The sequence below is a fragment of the Rhineura floridana genome, chromosome 2, assembly GCF_030035675.1.
Source record: "Rhineura floridana isolate rRhiFlo1 chromosome 2, rRhiFlo1.hap2, whole genome shotgun sequence".
Classification (NCBI taxonomy): domain Eukaryota; kingdom Metazoa; phylum Chordata; class Lepidosauria; order Squamata; family Rhineuridae; genus Rhineura; species Rhineura floridana.
Window position 1 is genome coordinate 232,699,140 of NC_084481.1, and position 18,062 is coordinate 232,717,201.

The 18,062-nt window shown below is 46.7% G+C and overlaps 1 protein-coding gene and 1 pseudogene across 3 annotated transcripts in view; both read left to right on the forward strand.

Annotated features, from left to right (window-relative positions):
- FRMD6 (FERM domain containing 6) overlaps positions 1 to 18,062 on the forward strand; it is a 189,424-nt gene that overhangs the window by 98,033 nt on the left and 73,329 nt on the right. The gene's annotated exons all lie outside the window — the stretch shown is intronic.
- Positions 11,036 to 11,154, forward strand: LOC133378537 (5S ribosomal RNA; annotated as a pseudogene).

The window sequence follows — 18,062 nt, forward strand, 5'->3', positions numbered from 1 at the left end:
ATCTAGGCAAAGGGCCCAGTGGCACTTGAGAGGCCAACCAGCGTGTTGCGAGATCTGCCTTCGCAGGCGTGGCTTGCTCCAAGGCAGTGCGCTGGCTGGAGCTGATGGAAGTTGTAGTCCAACAAGATCTGGAGGGCACCAGGTTGGAGAAAGCTTTTATTGGGATTAGTGCCACACTTTTTGGAGGAAGGGCCTTAGCACTAGTGGACAGCAGTGTAGTGGTAAATTCAGAAGTGCAGGGTCCCTTCATGTTTGTCACAGCCATGCCCCCTCCCTGCTTTTTAAATGTGGGGTTCAGAATGAGATCCTTGTTAATGCCTTCTCACATAACAACAGGCATCCCTGGGAGCCAATAAGCATGCAGGGGAAGAATGTTAGCTACTAAGAAGAGTCCTCTCAGTGGCTGACATACCTCCTTTCATTCTGATTGGCTTCATTTAGCTGGAAGGGACAAGGAAGTATGTTAGAAGACTCTTCCTTTCATACTGATTGGCTCTCGGGATGCTGGAGACATTGGGACCCTGCTCCCACAAAAATAAAGGGTCTAAGACTCCCCCAAGATCCTGCACGGCTACAGTCCTGCTAGCAGAGCATCTGCCTTGCACGTAGAAGGCCTCAGGTTCAATCCCTGGCATCTCCAGGTAGGGTTGGGAAAGGTTAGAAATCTCTGTCTGAAATCCTGGGGAGCCTGCTGCCAGCCAGTGTAGGCAGTACTGAACTAGATGGACCAACAGTCTTGCTTGGTATAGGGCAGGTTCCTGTGTTCCTAAAGCCCTTTGGGGCCATTTCAAGCAACTGTTTTTCTTCTGGTTAGCTGCTCATCCACCAGTGGCTGCTGATGACGGGTGTTGCAGTTCAATAACACCTGGAGGGCTGTAGCTTCCCCAATTGCACTACGACCTGAGAGACCAGGGTTTGAATCCCCACATAGCCATAAAGCTCACTGGGTGACCTTGGGCCAGTCACTGCCTCTCAGCCTCATGAAAACCCTATTCATAGGTTTGCCATAAGTCGGAATTGACTTGAAGGCAGTACATTTACATTTTTGACTAGACTTCATTATAAGTACTTAACCTTCACCCCAGACGGAATTTTCTCTTATTTGTCCCTTGTCATTTTTGCCCCTGCCCCCTCTCTCAGTTTAGATTGCATGCTCTTTGGGCCAGGGACCTCCTTTTACTCTCTGTATAGAGCTGGTCCTACGTGACTCTCATAACAACGATGTCCCATCCTAGAAAGAAAGACACAAGATTCAGCACTTCTGGCCTGTGCATGTCCATAAGAACATAAGAAGAGCCTGCTGGATCAGGCCAGTGGCCCATCTAGTCCAGCATCCTGTTCTCACAGTGGCCAACCAGGTGCCTGGGGGAAGCCCGCAAGCAGGACCCGAGTGCAAGAACACTCTCCCCTCCTGAGGCTTCCGGCAACTGGTTTTCAGAAGCATGCTGCCTCTGACTAGGGTGGCAGAGCACAGCCATCATGGCTAGTAGCCATTGATAGCCCTGTCCTCCATGAATTTGTCTAATCTTCTTTTAAAGCCATCCAAGCTGGTGGCCATCACTGCATCTTGTGGGAGCAAATTCCATAGTTTAACTATGCGCTGAGTAAAGAAGTACTTCCTTTTGTCTGTCCTGAATCTTCCAACATTCAGCTTCTTTGAATGTCCACGAGTTCTAGTATTATGAGAGAGGGAGAAGAACTTTTCTCTATCCACTTTCTCAACGCCATGCATAATTTTATACACTTCTATCATGTCTCCTCTGACCCGCCTTTTCTCTAAACTAAAAAGCCCCAAATGCTGCAACCTTTCCTCGTAAGGGAGTCGCTCCATCCCCTTGATCATTCTGGTTGCAGAGTCAGTGTGAATACTGAACAAGGGTGAGTCACATCTGGTGCCAGACAAGCCCAAAATTGGGACAGAGGACTCACTGCTGTCTGTACATCTTCCCCTCAGCCCTTTGAGGTCACCCTTTCCAATAATCCTTCCAAATTATTGACACATGGTAAATACTGATCTTAATAAAAACTGGCTCATAACTGTCAGGAAGCCATCCAGTCCAGCCCATTTGAATCTTCCCCAGAGGTGATCAGCAGAACACGTAGATGCTGACTAATTTTTTAGGGTTCTCAGGACAGCTGTGTCAAGGCTGAGAGCCCCTCCAGTCTGTTGTGGGTTTTTTTGCAGGTATATTGTGCAACTTGTTATTAACGCAATAATAGTGCGTTGAAATGGAAATGGACTGCCTTCAAGTCATTTCCGACTTATGGCGACCCTATGAAGAGGGTTTTCATGGTAAGCAGTATTCAGAGGGGGTTTACCATTGCCTTCCTCTGAGGCTGAGAGGCAGTGACTGGCCCAAGGTGACCCAGTCATTCGAACCCTGGTCTCCCAGGTCGTAGTCCAACACTCTAACCACTATGCCACACTGGCTCTCCAATAGCTCATTAGTAGCGGATTTACGCTAGAATCATAGAACAGTAGAGTTGGAAGGGGCCTATAAGGCCATCCAGTCCAACCCCCTGCTCAGTACAGGAATCCAAATTGAAGCATTCCTGACTGTCCAGCTGCCTCTTGAAGGCCTCCAGTGTCAGAGAGACCACTACTTCTCTAGGTAATTGGTTCCATTGTCATATGGCTCTAACAGTTAGGAAGTTTTTCCTGATGTTCAGTCGAAATCTGGCTTCCTGCAACTTGAGCCCATTATTCCGTAGAAATATTCCATAGAACCATCCAGACATCATTCCACTTACTATTCTGCAAAGATTGGTAGGATTTGCTGTTGTGGCTGCTGATGTTACAAACGCATCAACAGCTTCCCAACCCGGGATGAATGTGCTGCAGTTGTAGACTTCGTGCCAGGATATTCTAACTGGTATCTGATCTAAACTAAAGAGTAACTAAGTTTTAGATTGAGTTTGAAAGACAGCAGGCTTGAAATGGCTTTTCTTCCCAAAGCAGATATCCATGGGACTGTTTCAGAGCCAGCAGCTTGAGGATGGCAGGTCTTTTTAATTGGATTAATAGATCATGGTAAAAAGAGCCCCTGATGAAGATTAATAGAAAGAAATGCATTTCCGCTGAGAAGAGTTAATATCTAGTTATTTTACCAGCAGGGAACTTCATCCAGAGCCTGCCAGCCAAATGCTCAGGAGCTGGAAAAGCATCTGTGTTAATTGGCTGGCAGGTGTATTTCTGTGTGATGGCAACTAGCTGATGAGCATCTTTAACTTCTGACCTCCAAAAGCTTGGGCAATTGCACACCTAGCATTGATGTAGCCGGCGAGTAGCATACTTTTCCCACTGCAACTGCAGCAGTGTTGTGGTTTGTGCAGGGAGAGGAAAGTCTTGCAGCGCCAAAAAACCACAAATGTGTATCATGCTGTGTATCATGTGTATCACATGGGATTCCCCAGGTATGGATTTGGGTACAAAAAGGCTCCCCCTGCAAGACCGGCCTCCTACCTTGGTGAGGTGACTGTGCTGACGGAAGATGCAGAACCCTGTTTTTCTAGTCACTTGTTTTGATCACTGTACCATATATTTATAAAGCTGACTACTAAATGGAGAGATTGGCAGGTTCATGTATGTTTATTTCTTTCCCCTCTTTGGCCTTCAGGAGAATATCTTTAAAACTGAGCTTTTTGTTCAGTTTGACTTCATTTTATGGTATTGCGAGTGATTCACCCTCTTTTCTTCCCTCTTTCTCTGGTATTCTTCTGCAAGAGAATTCTGGGTTGTATGGCTTCCCCTCCCCTGCCTTCCTGTAAAATTCATGTTTTTGAAAGAGAAAGCACTGAAGGAGGGGGGGGAACTGAAATCTGTAAGCAATTATCCTATTACATGCGAGGCAGTCCTATGAAAAGCTTAATTCAGAGCAGATGTAGTAAAATGCATGTGAATTCCAAATTTCAGATGATCTCAACCCCTTCCCTTTTTTATTTTCCAAATGTGCTGGAAACTGGATGGGGATACACAAATTATGAAGACGTCTTTTAAAAAAAATAAAAATCCTTCTTTTGCATGCCAGACGGGTTCTGTGTATTTCCTGGAAAGAGGAATCTTGCAGAATATTTAAAATAGTGAGCCTTGTCCTCTTCCCTTCTATCTCCACCTCACACAGCCACACACACGTACATTCTCCTGAGAAAGTTCCACATATATATGTGGTCTGAATAGGGGTGGGCAAATCTGTCAATTGTGGTTTCTCATCGTTCCGTTTTCATAAGAAGAGCCTGCTGGATCAGGCCAGTGGCCCATCTGATCCAGCATCCTGTTCTCACAGTGGTCAACTAGATGCTTGTGGGAAACCTACAAGGAGGGCCTGAGTGCAAGAGCACTCTTCCGTCCAGCGGTTTCCAGCGACTGGTATTTGGAAGCATACTGCCTCTGCCTTTGGAGGCAGAGAATAGCCATCATGGCTAGTAGCCAGTGATAGCCTTATCCTCCATGAATTTATCTAATCCTCTTTTAGAGGAATCCAAGTTGGTGGCCACCACTGCCTCTTGTGGGAGCGAATTCCATAGTTTAACTATGCCCTGTATGAAGAAGTCCTTTGTTTTGTCTGTCCTTAATCTTCCAACATTCGTCTTCATTGGATGTCCACACGTTCTAGTGTTATGAGAGAGGGAGAAAAGATTTTCTCTACCCACTTTCTCCATGCTGTGCATAATTTTATATGCCTCTATCATGTCCTCTCCTTATTGGAGGCCTTCAAGAAGCAGCTGGACAGCCACCTGTCAGGAATGCTTTGATTTGGATTCCTGCATTGAGCAGGGGTTGGACTTGATGGCTTTATAGGGCCCTTCCAACTCTACTATTCTATGATTCTGCTCGCCTTTTCTTGAAACTGAAAAGTCCCAAATGCTGCAACCTTTCCTCCTACGGGAGTCGCTCCATCCCCTTGATCATTTTGGTTGCCCTTTTCTAACCTTTTCCAACTCTACAATATTCTTTTTGAGGTGAGGCGACCAGAACTGTACACAGTATTCCAAATGCAGCCACACCATAGATTTATGCAATGGCATTATGATATCGGCAGTTTTATTTTCAATACCTTTCCTAATGATCCCTGGCATAGAGTTTGCCTTTTTCACAGCTGCATGCTGGGTCGACATCTTCATCAAGCTATCCACTACGACCCCAAGGTCTTGTTCCTGGTCAGTCACGGCTAGTTCAGACCCAATGAGCGCATATGTGAAATCTAGATTTTCTTGGCCCGACATGCATTTTGGTTTCTCATTTTTCCAATCTCAAGTTAAGTCCATCCCCCTTCTGCATCAAAGATTCATATGCATTTTCATGCCCATGAATCCTTATGTCTGCGTTTTTCCACTCAATTTTTCCTAATTTACATACTCCTGCGAACAGTTTCCTCTGACGTAATGCATGTCTTTCCTTGCTGTCACATGCTTTTTTGAACACCCTTCCTCACCACCCCCAAATATATGCTCTTTTTGTTTGGAGAACTGCATCACAATATTTGGATTCCTGCATTGAGCAGGGGGTTGGACTTGATGGCCTTATAGGCCCCCTTCTAACTCTACTATTCTATGATTTGAAGAAGTGTCAGTTTCAAAGGAAAGCTGTGTTTCTATTCAGGTATTGCTTCAGTATCTCCCCCCCCCCGGCCCCCATCCCTAGGTCTGAAGCACCATTTTGGTTTCATGCTGTTGTGTAAAGTCTTATGTTTTTCCATTGCAAATCTAGTAGCATGCGGACATTAAAATGGGACGTACTTCATTAATTAAGGGTTATTTAGGAACCACCGCTTTGAGTCCCTTGTGCAAGAGCAACGATAAGCGCACTGTTCATAGTGCTCAGTTTGCCCTTAACCGCAATCCAAAAGTCTCCACCAAAATCTCCGTTCAAGTAAGCATGTTGAGGATGTCTACCTTGCATCGTGAGCCGAAACTTTGGTCTGTCTCTTTTCTGTTCCCAACTGATTCCCATCAACACTCAGCGTAATGTTATCAAAAAGAGACGGATCCTAACCTGAAGATGTGCTTGCAGCCCAGACAATGTGAAGGTGGAAGAGGCAAGGATTCAGCAGGAGAAAATTCAGTGGTATGCCAGCACTAGGTAGTATTTCTGTTGGGACTGACTATCTGACTTGAGTTCTAGGATAGTGCTGTGTTTCCTGAGGAGTCGTGGCAAATGGGTGCTTGTGCAAGAAACCTGAGGATTCCTTACATTTGTGTGTGTGAAATCAGGTTTATAATCCAGGCGCCTATTATATTTTATTTAAAATATTTTGACATGCTCTTCATTGTCATAGGCCATTCTTAAATTGAGGTAGAAGACTTCAAGTGAAAAAATACTGTAAGAATATCTCATCAGCTAATAATGTGGCCTTCATACACACTCTCTTGGGGTGAGACTGTAGCTCAGTGGTACAGCCTCTGCTTTCCATGCAGAAACAGCCCAGGTTCGATCCCTGCCATCGCCACATAGAGCTGGGAATGTCCCCTGTCTGAAACTCTGGAGAGCCACTGCCACTAGAGCAGAGCTTGGGAAAGTTACTTTTTTGAACTACGACTCCCATCAGCCCAATCCAGTGGCCATGCTGACTGGGGCTGATGGGAGTTGTAGTTCAAAAAAAGTAACTTTTCCAAGCTCTGCACTGGAGGCTGGTGGCTCTGAAGTCAGTGGGGCAATGAATCCGCTCTGAGTTTTAGTCCACAATTTCAAGGAGCTGTTCAGCACCTTGGACAATCCTTGAAATTTCAGACTAAAACCCGGAGTGGATTCATTGTCCTGCTGAAATTGGAGCCACCAACCTCCACTGGCTGCTGTCAGTCGGTGTCAACAGTGCTGAGCTAGATGGACCAAAGGTTTGGCTTGGTATAGAGCAACTTCCTGTGTTCCACTCTGTCTTGTGCAGCCAGCCGCCTGCCTGCTGGTCGTTCCTCCTGCGATGTACTTCAGCCATCCAATAGAGGCCGAACCCCCTTTGCTCATCTAAACCTTTCTCTCCTTCCCATATAAAGCCCCCCCCTTTCCTCTCCACGGGACATCCATGCCGACTCCTGGTGAGTCTTGCTTCCACACCTCCTTCCAACGTCTCGCTCTTATTCTTGAAGCTCTCCACCCCTCCCTTCAGGATCTCGAACCCCACCGTTGTCTGCTCATGTAGACTCACTCCACAAGCAGCCCTGCTGCCTGCGACCTTGCCTTCTCTTCCGACTGGAGAAACTTCTGGGAGTCGCACTGCACTGGTGGGCCATGCCTCCATTGGTAGTACATCTGCTTTGCATGCAGAAGTTCAATCCCCAATGGCATCTCCAGGTAGTGTTGGAGAGTTTTCCTGTCTGAAGCCCTGGAGACCTGCTGCCAGTCAGTGTGGACAGTACTGTGCTGGATGGGCAAGTGGTCTGATCCAGTATCGGGCAGCGTCCTGTGTTCCTGGGGTGGGCAGGACCAGGGGCAAAAGTCGGCAGAGCAACGGGTGTGGTACCTGCCTCTTGAGGGAGCGTGAAGTGGGGCTGGTGTGGGGTGAGGCCTGGTTTGGGGGTGTGGCCCAGAGAGAGGCCTGATGTCCCCCACTCAGCCCCTACACTTGACATCCCCCAGCCCTGCCCTATACTAGGCAAGGGGAACCTTTGGCCCTCCAGATGTTCAACTACAATTTCCAACATCCCTGCCCATTGGCCGTGCTTGCTGGGGCTGATGGGAGTTGTAGTTCAGCAGCATCGGGAGGGCTAAAGGTTCCCCACATTTGCTGTCTACCAAGGACTGGCAGTTGCGCAGAAAGAGAAACTGTTGGGAAACCAGTGGCATCTCCTGAATAAATCATTATTTTTTAAAAAAAACAAAATGTGCATATAAGGCAGAACTAATTGTACGTGCTTTGAATATGCAAATGTAGAGGAAAACTATCAGTATTTCGATTATTTATTTTTTCAGTCGGTGTAAATGAATTGCTTCTGCCTCTCGCATTCTCCCTCCCAAAGGCCTCATTCATGCAACATAACTACGTCAGAGAGGGCTGCTACTTGAAGCATTTTCCATGCTGTGCCCTGATTGGCACAGGAAACAGGAAATGCCCCATCAAAAAGGCACTTCCTCTTCTGGGGCTTTGAGAGCTCATTTGTCTTTGTTTTGGTGCAATGGGTGACTCCTTTTCCTGGGACAAGTCACTGCTTGTCTGTGAGGACTATCATTAATTGGAATGAGGGTTCCTCTCCTCCTTCAGGGAGGGGGCGGAGGGGAGAAAGTTGATTCAGTTTGCATTTAAAGGTGAACTGGCCTAATTTTCACTTTTCAAAACAACAGGCAAACCAGGGCACAACCATCCTGCTAAATTCACACTTCTCTGAATTTTGCGATGCCGTTCTTCAGCCAAGTAGCGTGTACAGAAAGCCATATACTAAGGCAAAGTGTGCATATAAATGCATATATTGGTGAAAATAACATGCAAAATGCTTTGTATTTGGGGAAATTGCTTTCCAAAAATGCATGTATTAGGCAGACATGCATACAAACGTGTATATTAGGAAAAGTTTGGACTGAAGTGCTAATGAATTTTCACGAGGAATTTTTTTTAAATTAAATTTAAAAAATTTAAAAAACCGCACGCTAATGTGAAGAACTGGACTTAAGACTGGAAAAATGAGAAAACTAGAGAATCCAACGTTGACAGGCTCTCCCATCCTTACCTCACACCCCCTCCACCATCTGTGGATGATGGCCTTTAGGTGGAAGATATTTGGAAAGTAGATAGAATTGTCATTGTATATGGGGCTCTTAAAACTTCACAGTCTGAAAAAGGCAAGTCTCTGCTTCAAGGAGTGTGCAGTCTCAGTTCTGATCAGGAGGACGGTGAAAGGAAACCTGAATGAACTTGGTCCGTTTAGGGTAAACCCAACGGCTGCGAGTCACACAGCAAAGATGTTCACCAGCATGCCTCTCTTTTTTTCCTTGTTTTTTTGGGGGGAGGGTGGGTCATCTGTGCTGTGGCCTTGAGACCGGACGTCTTTTAATCTTTTTCATTGTTCGGCTCAAATCTCTCTGGCTGGAACTCGGAGTACGTTAAATCCCATTGAAGTTGACGGCGCTGCTTGCGCGCTGCAAATCTGCTGGCATGTTCTGCTTCAGTTGGGTAAAGTCTGCCAGGGAGCAACAAGATCAGGAGAACGAACAGTTAAAGAACACGTACCTCCCCCCTCCCCACAGTATCCAGCTCTCATGGCAGTGGAATCTAAACAAAAGGAGAGGCAGCAGAGGTTGATGCCGTCAGGGGAGCCGGAACTCAGATGTTCAGGAGGCCTTTAAATGAATAAACAGTCCAGCCCTTGAAGGGGAAAAAGCACATTTTACAGACAAATATTCAGGGACCACCGCACGTGCCGAGTGCATCGCTTCTGTTGACGGGATGGTGTTTATGAATTGCAACCTGAACAGAGGGCAAGGCGGTTTGGACTTGGGTAAAAAGATAAAATAGAGTTGGGGGGAAAATCTTTGCAGAAAAGGGAGATCAGAATGATCTTGGGTCGAGAGTCCTTTCCCCACAAAGAGGTTAAATCACTTTTTTTAAGTTACAGAAAAGAAGATGGTTAAATGGTGATGGGGGTGTTAGTGACAGGGGTTTGTAAAGTAGTAGTGGAAAGTAGTGTGGAAAGGGCAGGCAGGTGGTTTTTTTCCGCCTTGCTTTTTTATACCAAGAACTACCGGGCCAAGTTCAAGGTTCTAGTTTTGGTGTACAAAGCCCTATACAGCTCAGGACCAGGACACCTGAAAGACCGTCTTATCCCTTATATACCCAGTCGATCACTGTGCTCTGCAGGTGAGGGCCTCCTGCAGACACCATCTCATCAGGAGGCTCATTCCGCACAACATAGGAAACGGACCTTTAGTGTATTGGCACCCACCCTGTGGAATTCCCTCCCCTTGAATATTAGACAGGCACCATCTCAGTTATCTTTTTGGCGCCTACTGAAGACCTTCCTCTCCAACAAGCCTTTTAGGTTGAGACCTCACCCCAGTCTGTGTCTGTGTTAGAATTGCTTAATATGTTTTTTAATAATGTTTTTAACGCTTTTTTTAAGTGTTTTTTTTTAATGTTTTTATGCTGTTTTAATGTATTTTAAGATCTGTTTTTATGATGTTTTAAAGAGTTTTTAGCGCTTTGTTTGCCACCCTGGGCTCCTGCTGGGAGGAAGGGCGGGATACAAATTGAATAATAAATAAATAAATAACTTGGTGCCTTCCGTCCAGTGGAACTGATTTGATAGTAGTTACAGAGCAGAGGACAGAAACTACTTTTTCCACAGAAGGCAGAATAAACATCAGGGATGTGGCAGCCACTTCTGTCGATGGCTTTAAAAGGGGAATGGACAAATTTGTGGGGGAGATGAATTTAATCAGTGGCTGTTCATAATACACCTTCTGTGGCTGGAGGCTGTGTCCCTGTGGGTTCCAGCTGCTGGAGATCAAAGTCAAAGAGATACTGAGCCCTTCTTATGGGTTTCCTGGAGGCATCTGGCTGGCCCTTGTTGGCAGCAGGTGGGGAACCTGTGGCCCTCCATAAGAACATAAGAGCCTGCTGGATCAGGCCAGTGGCCCATCTAGTCCAGCATCCTGTTCTCACAGTGGCCAACCAGATGTTCTTGGACTTTATTTATTTATTTATTAAATGTATTAGTCGCCCATCTGGCTGGTTGTCCGGCCACTCTGGGCGACGTACAAGATAAAAAGCAATACATTAAAACGTTAAAATTTAAAACCATAACCGTAAAAACCTAACCCACCCCAAAAGCCTGCCTGAAGAGCCAGGTCTTCAAGGCCCGGCGGAAGCTCATCATAGAAGGGGCATGGCGGAGATCATTTGGGAGAGAGTTCCACAGGGTGGGGGCCACTATTGAAAAAGCCCTCTATTCACCTCCTACCAGCCGCAGCCAGCATGGCCAATGGTCAGGGATGATGGGAGGTCCAGGAACATCTGGTGGGCGCTAGACTCCCTACACTGCATTAAATGGATTCTTGATCTAATCTAACAGGGCTTTTAAAAAAGATAGTGGAAGCCTATTTCTGGTGTTAGCTTGCGGCCATACTACCCTGAACACACCCACTCTAGTCTGATCTTGGAAGCTAAGCAGGGTCAGGCCTGGTTAGTACTCGGATAGGAGAGTGCCTGGGAATACTGGATGCCGTAGGCTTAGAGGAAGGCAGTGGTAAACCACCTCTGGATACCTCTTACCATGAAAAGCCTATGAATACATCCAAAAGATTCATAGGGTCGCCATAAGTCATAATCAACTTGAAGGCATATAACAGCATTTCTGGTTTTAGGGTTGCTGAATTTAATGTGGTGTGGTGGTTAATGTGGTGGACTCCGACCTGGGAGACCAGGGTTCGAATCCCCACACAGCCATGAAGCTCACTGGGTGACCTTGGGCCAGTCACTGCCTCTCAGCCTCAGAGGGAGGCAATGGTAAACCACCTCTGAATACCACCTACCTAGAAAACCCTACTCATAGGGTCGCCATAAGTCGGGATCGACTTGAAGGCAGTCCATTTCATTTTTCATTTACCCTGGGCTTGTAAATAGCCAGTTGTCTAGTCACTGGTGACAAGTAAGGACAGAATGGGTTTTATACAAGTTGCTTCCTGTTTTAAATCTTGCACTGTAAGATTGTTAAAAAATAAAGGGTGGGAGGGGAAAGCTAATGGCTTCCAACCGTAATGCTCTCCCTGTTTGGAAGCCCAAGATCAGTTGGGAAGGTTAGGCTGCGAGAGAGAGGAGGAGTACTTGGCCCAAGGTCAATCAGTCAGCTTCATGGCTAACTGGGGATTTGAACCCACGTCTTCCAGGTCCTAGTCTAACACTGATGTGTTGCTTCATTGACAGTCCGCTGGAAATGGGATCCAAGACTGCTTAGTCCTCAGTGATCATCACTGCTACAAGTCATATTTCCTTTTTAAATAAATAAAATCCTAATAAACCACTAATAGAGTGTGTGAAGGTAGTTGTCTGGGCAACTATACAAGTTTGGATTTAGGATGCTGTCCTCTTGGGCAAGCTGGAGTCAAAGAGAAACATTTCAGAGGAGAAAAATCCTTCCAGGGAACTTTGAGTCATCTGATTTAATTTTTTCCCCCTTCTCTGGGAAGCCAGATCACCCATGTTTGGGAACTGGCAATTAATTAATTGCATTTGCTGCATAACTGTTCAGTGACCTCATAGCACGGCTGTGCAACAGCCCAGCATGCAGTGTGCTTCCACAGCCATGGGATTTAAATCAAAGTTTTGCTTGCCATCTAGGAATTGGGGTGTCCTGCTTTACAGAGGGCAGCCTATGTAAGGGGCTTTTAAAGATTTTTTGTTTTTAAATCCTATGAAAGAAGACCTGTAGGGGCCTTGAAGTTTGCAGCATCTGGACAGCAGAGTGGGCAGGCAGGCACACAGGTCACTTGGTCGCAATCTTCCCCGCTAAGGTGAGATGTATTGCATTCCTATTTAAACTACTAGGGGTCTTTATCCCCTTGCTCACTCCCCTCACCAACTCACCCCCACCCCCTTCACAAACTATTTGCTGCGCCTGTTCTGCCGCTGCCCCGGACAAACTCTGACAGCGCACCGCACACCAGTCTTCTGTCTACCTGCCTGGGCTGCTGCTGCTGCAGACAAACTTTGCCATTGTGCGGTATGCCTAGGCTGCACACTGGCCTCCTGCCCAGGCTGTTGCCAGCGGCAGCACCATCCCACCTAAGCTGCCCGTTCTCCGAGGCTGTTCCTGCCGCAGCCTTGCTCGCTTGCCAAGGTGGGCAGTGGCAGGGGGCGCATGTGCCATGCACGCGAGGGGGGAGCATAAGTGTTCAAGCTGCAGTTCGCATCACACCACCTACCTGTGGAGCTGTGAACTGCACAGCATGATGTTTACGTTATTACAGTATATGTATCGATAGTAATTATTTCTGAATTTGTATCTGTACGTATAAATTACCATTTGCAATTGTTGTGCAAATCTGTATCATCTTTCTCTTTTGGTGGGGGATGAGTAAATGAGTATTAGGAATGGATCCTTCAGCTTACAGCAGTTATTTACACCACAGGCATGGCCTGATTGAGTAGTCATTCATTCCCTCTCTCCAAGAACCCACAGTTCTATAAAGCAGGGGTGCAGAGCCTCAGGTCTGGGGGCCAAATATAGCCTTCTGGGTCTCTCTGGAAATGCTTCCATTCCCCTCCCTAGAAGCATATTTTTGCCAGCCTCCATCCTTCTTGTACGGTGCTACAGATGCATCCGCTGCCATCCAACACACTTCTGCATCCCTGGGTGTGGGAGAATCGTTTCGCTGGGGTTGTTTCTGGGGTTGCATCTTCCCCGGTGCTGGCAACAAGCCTAGAAGATTAACTCCTGATCGGGCCAGCACTAGTCAGTCTAGAGAGCACCCTTAAAGACCGCGTAGCGTTTACACAGGTTAGTGTTTGCTCCCCAGTCTAATTTCATTTTATATTTACTTATAGCGCATACATACATATTTTGTATATAATAATGTGAATCTGTGGATCTTTCTACAATGTATGGCCCTGCCAAGTATGTCTTGTTGGAAGTGGGGCAAGAGCAACTCCTGTTTTGTTCTTTTGTTCATGTTCCAGAAGGGAGATGGAGTGAGGGTCCTCCAGATGACTAGGCTTGACTACCTTTCCTGTGATGCTCTGACTGACTTCCTTCTGTCGTTAGACTGATATGTCTTAGGAAAGCTTAGCTGCCTCTCCTCCTCCCGCCCTTTCCTCTCTTCTCTTCTTCGACTGTTTGAGAGAGAGGAGGCACCTTTGTCTCTGCTCTCTTCCTCCTGAGCCATGAGGGCAACTCCCAAACCTGGGTGTTGCGCCTCCAGCTTAGTTAGTTAGTTAGAATTAGGTATGCCTCTCCTATCTACTATGTATTTCTATAAATAAAGCAGAGCTTAGAAAAGTTACTTTTTTTGAACTGCAACTCCCATCAGCTCAATCCAGTGGCCATGCTGGCTGGGGCTGATGGGAGTTGTAGTTCAAAAAAGTAACTTTTCCAAGCTCTGAAATAAAGTAGCTTTTCTTATTTTACTAAGTCTTAAGTCTCGGTGATCTCAGTGCAGGGTAAAAGCCTGCTACTCAGGTGAACACACACACTGGCACACACGCATTTCAGACTGCTGACGTTCTCTGCTAATATCTATACAAATTTACACAACAACATGTCTTAGATGTTGTTTCTACAAACAGTAACTGAAGATGTACCACATTGAACAACGGTTGTGAACAATGGATGTGCAAATGGCAGGTTTTAGTTCCACCAACACTGCCACCTCACACCAGCATGTCGGAGACAACCCTAGCCTAGAAACCCTGACATGCTAGTTTTCTTGATGATGGAGATGTGTGTGGTGGGGAAAGGGGCGTAGCTCAGTGGTGCAGCAGCTTCTTTGCATGCAGAAGGTCCCAGGTTCAATCCCCAGCATCTCCAGGTAGGTCTAGGAGAGACTGAGCTAGATGGACCAGTATTAGGCCCCTTCCTGTGTTCCAATGGGGAAGGCATTTGTGGGTGAGCATTCAACCAGCCAACTTGCAGTCAGAAGTGGTACAGGCCAGCAAGAGCTGTCTTGCATGGTGCTGTCCACTCGGAGCCCACCAGCAGAACCTGTAAGACTCTTTACTCAACCCACAAAGAAGCTGGCAGAGGAGAACTGCGTGGTGCATTGTGCCCCATATTAATTGGGGGGGGGGGATGGAGTGCCATCTAGATTTTCTCTCTCGGGCTCCACAATGTCTCAGGTTGGCCGCAATCCCAGACACGTTATACCTCGAGCAAACAGCAGAAGCGCCAGTAAAATGTACCTGTGCAGCAAATGGTTCCAGATGGCCTGAGTGAAGGAGAGAAGCTTCTGACAGCTCATCCAGGCTGCTTTTTCTGGAGGGGGGAGGTTCTTAGCCAATTAGGATTATTTAAATGGTGGTTTTCTGTATTTTGAGGAGGAGGTCTTGCTGCACCAAGATGAATAACTTGGGGTATGGAAAAGGATTGAGCACTGTGGTTGTGCATGTCTTCAGGAGAGGGTTCAGTCATCCTCCCATCTGTGGTGGGGAGCTGGTGGAGAGAGGCAGGAAGTGGGTCTCCAACCACAGACTCGTTCCTTCCTTCCTTCCTCTCCCTTCAAATTTAGCTTTGGGAGTTTTGGGGAAACGCGTAGGCTAACTTGATGGGGAGAGCATGGCGCCAGCTTGCACATGAGTAAAGTGTTGTGTAGTGCTTGTATTGCTTTGCAATGGTATGAGGGGGGTTTTTTGTCCCAAAAAAGAGAAAAAAGAGCAAATTGATGGTATTTTGAGCTTGAGAGTGCAGTAGAGAGTCCTTGCTTCAAACAATCGCCTTCAGATGGATTCCTTCTAAAGAACATTCCCAGGAACGCTGAGCCAAATTCCTTTGCAGCATAACTGCGTGGCTTTTTCCGCTGACATTTACAACCCAGATGTCTCTTGATGTTGAATCTTTTTGTGTCTTCCTTTCTCTCTCCCCCCCCCACCTCCCATTAATAAATACTGTGTTGGGATGCTTCAGAACTTCAGCTTTTGCTATCTCCTTCAGACATACAATGTGTAACTTTTTTTCTTATTTTTTGAAGGCAGTGTTCTCTGCCTGCAGGACAGTGGTCAAGTGCAGTGGTCTTGCATGATAAGCTCACTTGCTCCACCCCACTCTCCATCCCTGACCTCTTCTGGGGTCTGTTCTTTGCATGTCCTGCCCTTCAAAGCCCTTCCTGATTTGGGAACCTGCAGAATGGTCTTGACTTTACATGTGCCTGCCCTCACACTAAGGACTCTTCCAGCTGACGTGGTTGTTGAGCATTCATCCTGATTTGCTCGCACAGACTTCGTCTTTGTTACACGTTTGTTGCATTCATCCTGTTTTCCTTGCAGAGTGTTCGTACGACTTCCCGTTAGTCCTTCGTTTGCCTCATACTTTTCAATGCATTGCTTCGTCCCTTTCCTAATCTGTTTCTTTTTTTATAGTGGATTTGCTGCACTAGGGCGACAGAACGCTTTAATCCATTTCAGTTACACAAACATTGGCTGTGTACACACCATACATTTAAAGCTCATCCCCCCCACAAAGGATCCTGGGAACTGTAGTTTGTTAAGGGGGCTGGCAGCAGTAGTTCTGTGAGGGGTAAACTGCAGTTACCAGGATTCTTTGGGTGGGGGTTACATAAGAACATAAGAAGAGCCTGCTGGATCAGGCCAGTGGCCCATCTAGTCCAGCATCCTGTTCTCACAGTGGCCAACCAGGTGCCTGGGGGAAGCCCGCAAGCAGGACCCGAGTGCAAGAACACTCTCCCCTCCTGAGGGTTGCTTTAAATGTATGGTGTACTCAGACCTCAATTTCCCAATGTGCACTTGGACGTTATTTTGTGGGAGGAATTCATCTGGAGGCAAACAATCAGAAGAGTCTTGCTCTGCAGGGGAAGTGGCCTGTTCAGTGGTGGCTTCGAGCCACCACATCTGTGGGATTCTCTTCTCTGTGTGTGGGTGGGTGGCTTGCCTGGCACCTATGCTGGTGTCATTTCCCCAAGGCAAAATGTTTTATTGCCTTTTATTGATTGTTGCATCCATTTTCTCTTGTCTGATGGGTTTTATGTTTCTGCTCCTCATAGCAGATTCTACTGCTTTTAGGGGACATTGTTTTTGGTAGGTTTCAAAACACTTTGGGATTTTGTGGGCTGCCCTTGGAATGTGGTGAAAAAGCTGGGTCTAAAGATCCTCGAATGAATGGATAAACTCTTGGTTGCTCAGGGTGGCTGCTGTCACATCTAAGTAGTATACAGTCTAAACACTGGATTCTGGGGGCAAAAAAGGGGTTAGCTGTTGCCATCACATGCTTTTTTTTTGTAAACGTCCATGAAGCATTTTATAAACATAAATAAACTTCCCAGAAGAACTTCTCAGAAGCATTCGGTTGGCACAGTTGGATGCCAGATGCTGTGTTTGATGGGCAGATGAGTCTGCCTTACAATGTTAGAATCTAGCCTAGTATCATCTAGAATTGTAACAGTAGGAAGGGATCTCAAAGATCATCCAGCCTAACCCCCTGCCAATATAGGAAACCCACTCCAACGGCATCCCTAAAAGTTTGCATTCCAGCCTCTGCTTAAAAGCCTCTTAACAAAGGAGCGTCCATCACCTTCCGAGGCTGTCTGTTCCACTGCCAATGTTCTTTCAAATAAGTTCTTTCAAATGCTTAGTCAGAATCCCCCTTTCTTGAAATTTGGGCTGACTGGTTGAGGAGCAAAAGAAAGATTTGCACCTGCCTGGTGACAGCTCTCCAGAGTCTCAGGCAAAGGACTTCCCAAACTTGCATCCTTTTTCAAATAGCTATGCCAGGACTGAACGTGGGACCTTCCGCATGCCTGTGGACAGGGTAATGGGGCTCTGTTGTTTTTAACTTGTTAATATAAGCTGCTTTGGGTCACCTTGGTGAGAAAAGCGACCAACAAATAGAATAAGTATATGTGCAAATAACGATGGGCTGAGGGGAAGCAGATCTGAATGCGCTGGTGCAGTCCGTCAACTGACTGTCAAGGAACGGAGTGGAAGCCAGCTGGGAGCATGTCCAGCGTAGTGCAGGCTCCGGCACTCACAAAAACACCTATTTTAAACCCTCAGGAAGCAAGGTTCCTAAATTTAGCCTATAACAGGAAGCAAAAGGCAAGCTTTGGCACAGGGGTGCCTGCGACAGCAGTTGTGGCCTCCCCGACGGGGGCCCTTACCAGATTCTTCTCTAATCTCTAAGGATCAGGCAAACATTTTTCCACAGAGAGGAAGCAAAACGTTTTGTGCTGCGTGGGGCAAGGGAAGAGTTCAGCTTCTCCTTAACAAAATAAATCCGAGCAGCTTGCAACTGATGTGGAGCGGAAAACCCCTGCAATTCCTCCCCCTCCCCTCGGATTTGACTTCTGCCTTGGCTTATGTTGTGCAGAGCCTAAACTTGAAGGGGGAGTTGAGAGCAAAAGAACGACGAGAATTCTTTGAGGTTTTTTTCAGGGTGAGGAAGGGGCAGTCCTTGGAATGTCTTGTTTAGAACAAACT